The following is a 3,817-nucleotide window of genomic DNA, read 5'->3' on the forward strand; positions in this document are numbered from 1 at the left end:
AGCCATTGAGGAGCCGGAAGGATAGCGAGGGGTACGAGGCCAGGATCAGGAGTGGCCTACACCCCACCCCACGTCACATTGTGAATATTCTCCTTGGTTTTTCTTTTGCCAGGACTTCCCTTGTGTAAAAGCTTTCAAGATCGCCAGCACCACACACTGCCCTTCCCTGAGCTGCTTGGAGAGAAAAGCGGAATTTCTCTTGCTCCTCTTGACTCTGGAAGTCACTTCCTTGGCCACCAATTCAGATTTCTTAAAGCCCTTAAAATGTCCGTCACTGCTGACATGTTGCAATGCAGGTAGAGCACTTTTGTTGTTATCAAACCCAGCAAACCTTGGGTTTTCTCCCAAGGATCATTAAAAGGAAGAAAGAAATAGGGGATCCTGGGTGGCTGTCGGTTAAGTGTCTGACTTTGGCTCAGGTCATAATCTAATGTTTCGTGAGTTTGAGCCCCACATTGGGCTCTGGGCTGATAGCTCAGAGCCTGGAACCTGCTTCGGATTCTGTGTCTCCCTCTCTCTCTGCCCCTGCCCTACTCATTCTCTCTCTCTCTCTCTCTCTCAAAAATAAATAAACATTAAAAAAAGGAGGAGAGAAATATTAGTTTATGCTAAGGAGCAAGACAAATAGAAAACCACTGCTTGGCAGATAAGCAGGTTGTGGCACGATGGTGTGTGTCAACAACATGGAAGACATCTCCAGAGACGGGATAAAAATGAGGCCCCTTTAGCCCCAAGGGCCACAGCTGATGAACATGGGAAAGAAATTAAATGGAGAACTAAAGAATTGCTCTAGAAGAAGAGAGAGTTTAATTTCAAAGTTACTCCCAGTCTGTCTTGGTTTCTATGTGCATAGTTCTCCCATCTGCACAAAGCAACACACAACTCTAACACTTGATTCTTGCAATAGAACTCAGGCATTTTGTTTTGTTTTGTTTTGTTTTGTTTTTAGTAATTTCAGTGTCTTTTATTAATTTTTTTTTCAACGTTTATTTATTTTTGGGACAGATAGAGACAGAGCATGAACGGGGGAGGGGCAGAGAGAGAGGGAGACACAGAATCGGAAACAAGCTCCAGTCTCTGAGCCATCAGCCCAGAGCCCGACGCGGGGCTCGAACTCACGGACCGCGAGATAGTGACCTGGCTGAAGTCGGACGCTCAACCGACTGCGCCACCCAGGCGCCCCTCAGTGTCTTTTAAAACCGCGGACTGGGCAATTTTTTTTTTTCCTACACTACTTCATAATCTATTTCAAGCATTCATCAGTAAATATTTGTCACCATTACTCTTAGTAGGAAGACACACAAATTATTCAAGGGGCTTACAATCAAGTGGGGGAAAGGGCATGTGAACGGTAACTCCCAGGTAGGGAAATGCAGCCTCCAGAGATAATTACAGAGTGTTACAGGGCACAGGAGGAGGGTAGTCAAGTCTGGAGTGGTGGGGTAGGGGTGTGGGGGTGAGGTGGGGGTTGTGGCTGCACACAGAAAGAAACTTTATTAAACAAGAGCCTATAAATAAGCTAATACTTTAAAAACTTAGTAATAACCACTATTAGAGTTTTTTGTAGAGTCATTATAATTTGTCTCTAATATATCTAGTTAACTATTCTTCCCTCAAAACATTTGGAATTACCACACCTTATTCCCAGTCTTCAACATGAATAATATTTGATTGATGTGTTCAAATCATCCACAACATGTGAGTTCTACTGGCTAGAGAAACCTAAAAATGGAAATTAGTTTCTAGAAATCAATGTTTCCCCCTCTAGCCATACATCCAGAGCTCATATTTTTTAGTATCTAAATTATTGAAAACTGGGAGAATGAGGGATATAAGCATGGTGTTGGAGAAAAGATGAAGTTGGCATAGTTCTGTATTAAAACAGCACCAGCTTTCCAGATGGGATTTGTGGTTATCAGTGCAAACAGAATTGCACTTTCATAAACCCAAGACAAAACAGCTCACTAGCATTTTTACTTTGGGCACATTATTCAATCCATTCATCCATTTGCACCACACACACACACACACACTCTCTCTCTCTCAAAACAATTGATGCATAGAGTAACATTGCTATAAATGAGACAGCAACCAAGAGTCACCCATATTGTATAATATATTATTAAATTACTAATATATTCTGCAAGTTCTTATCCAAGCATTATGGTACTGTTTATTGCATGACAAGAGGATAGCCTTTAGTGAATCAGAAACACAATACCCCACAAAGTAAAACTTGGAGGAAATGGACTTGCAGAACATGGTCCTCAAATGCTGTAAAGAATAGAAGTCACTTACCTGTGAGCGAGGACTTGAGGAAGCCAGAAAAACAACAGACTCTACAGTGGAGAGTCAAAGGTTTTACAACCTTTTCCAACTTCAGTTTTCATCATTGCTAAACACTGAACAGAATTCAAGCTTTTTCTAAAACATTATCTATTTGCTGACGGGTCAATGTCCTGAAGGCCAGTCTAAGCACAGTTCAGTGGTTCAGTGACATCTGAGGAAAGGTTGAATACACTCAAAACAATAACCCCAAACACACAGTGGGCTTAGGAAGCCAGCTGAGGGCTTCAACAGGCTTTGGAAGGTGTGGATTCACTTGAAAGGAGGCGCAAGACACTGGTACCCCGTCCCCCCACACCCTGCAAGAGCGTTGTGATTCTGGCTACATCATTTCTTCTCATAAGCCCTTGGTCTTAAGAAATTACTTTAAAACATAACCAGACCAAAACCAAACAAAAAACAAAAAAAACAACTTTAAACTTTTCCCCTCAATTTGAAAGATTACTCTTGGAATGTCCTTACGTTGCAGGCCCCTGATATTCCTGACCCAGCCCCAGAATTGCGTGGAGATAGATGACTTGAAAGAACACGTGAAATAGCCTTTTTGCTCAAAACTCTGAGGGCTCACATGACCCTTGCACCCTGGCCTCAACAGTCAACAACCTCAGGCTCTACCCACCAGATAAATGATTTTTTTAAAGGTTTAAACTAACAGAAATCCAAGTCAAATAAACATATGTGGCTTCTCCAGCGGCTTTGTGCTGTCCGTACCTGTTCCTCTCCCTTCTTGTTAATTCCAACATTTTTCTCAAATGCTCTTATTTTTTCTCTCTCTCCCTGACTGAGTTAACCGTTTCCTAAGAGCACCTCACTGTGGTCTCCAGTGATGAGTAATAATAGCCAATGCTGGTCAAGCCTTTGTTGGGTACCTGGCTCAGTTGAAGAGTCTATTTTGTACCTCCTTATTTGGATTCCTCAAAAACCATAGGAGTTAGGTGCAATCATCATTACCTCCATTTTATAGTTAAGAGAAATGAAGCACAGAGAGGTTAAATAACCCACCCAAAGTCTACAACCAATAGGTCTAGAGTCTATGCTCTATACCACTCTATGCTGACCTTCCAGCCCAGGCTCTGAAATGCAGGTGATGGGCCAGTGCTTCTCAGTTTGAAGAAAATAAGATCAAATCAATGATAAGATCAAATTTTCTTAATTTAAAGTTTTTCTGCCATAAACTCTTTAAAAATTCAGTATCTTCTATTTGTCTCTACTGAAACCTGCATATACAATGGTTTATGATTTAGCTCCAAATTTTGTATGTTATTATATGTATATGTTAAAATTTCAATATATCAAGGGCAGCAAACACAAGAAAGGTTTCTAAGATATTCCCTCCATCTGAACTGGTTTGACAAGTCCTGGGACAAGTTGACGTCCGAGTCAATGCAAATGTAATATTGGGTTTGGCACCAGTTAGGACCTAGGAAAAAGAAATTTGTTCTACACAAACCCAAAAAGACAGCACAGCTGT

General features: G+C 41.4%; 1 protein-coding gene across 3 annotated transcripts in view; it reads right to left on the bottom strand.

The window, feature by feature from the left end:
- Positions 1–2,455, bottom strand: part of ABCB11 (ATP binding cassette subfamily B member 11) — a 91,532-nt gene extending 89,077 nt beyond the window's left edge. For 2 of the 3 annotated variants that reach the window (XM_086718830.1, XM_086718831.1), the window contains exon 1: positions 2,299–2,409. The gene's annotated coding sequence lies outside the window, so the exon portion shown is untranslated. Of the gene's footprint in view, positions 1–2,298 lie in introns of all 3 variants that reach the window. The other variant, XM_025934958.2, reaches the window with a different exon arrangement.
- Between the last annotated feature and the right edge of the window lie 1,362 nt (positions 2,456–3,817).

This window comes from Puma concolor, chromosome C1 (genome assembly GCF_028749965.1).
Source record: "Puma concolor isolate L17-30 chromosome C1, mPumCon1.1.hap2, whole genome shotgun sequence".
NCBI lineage: Eukaryota > Metazoa > Chordata > Mammalia > Carnivora > Felidae > Puma > Puma concolor.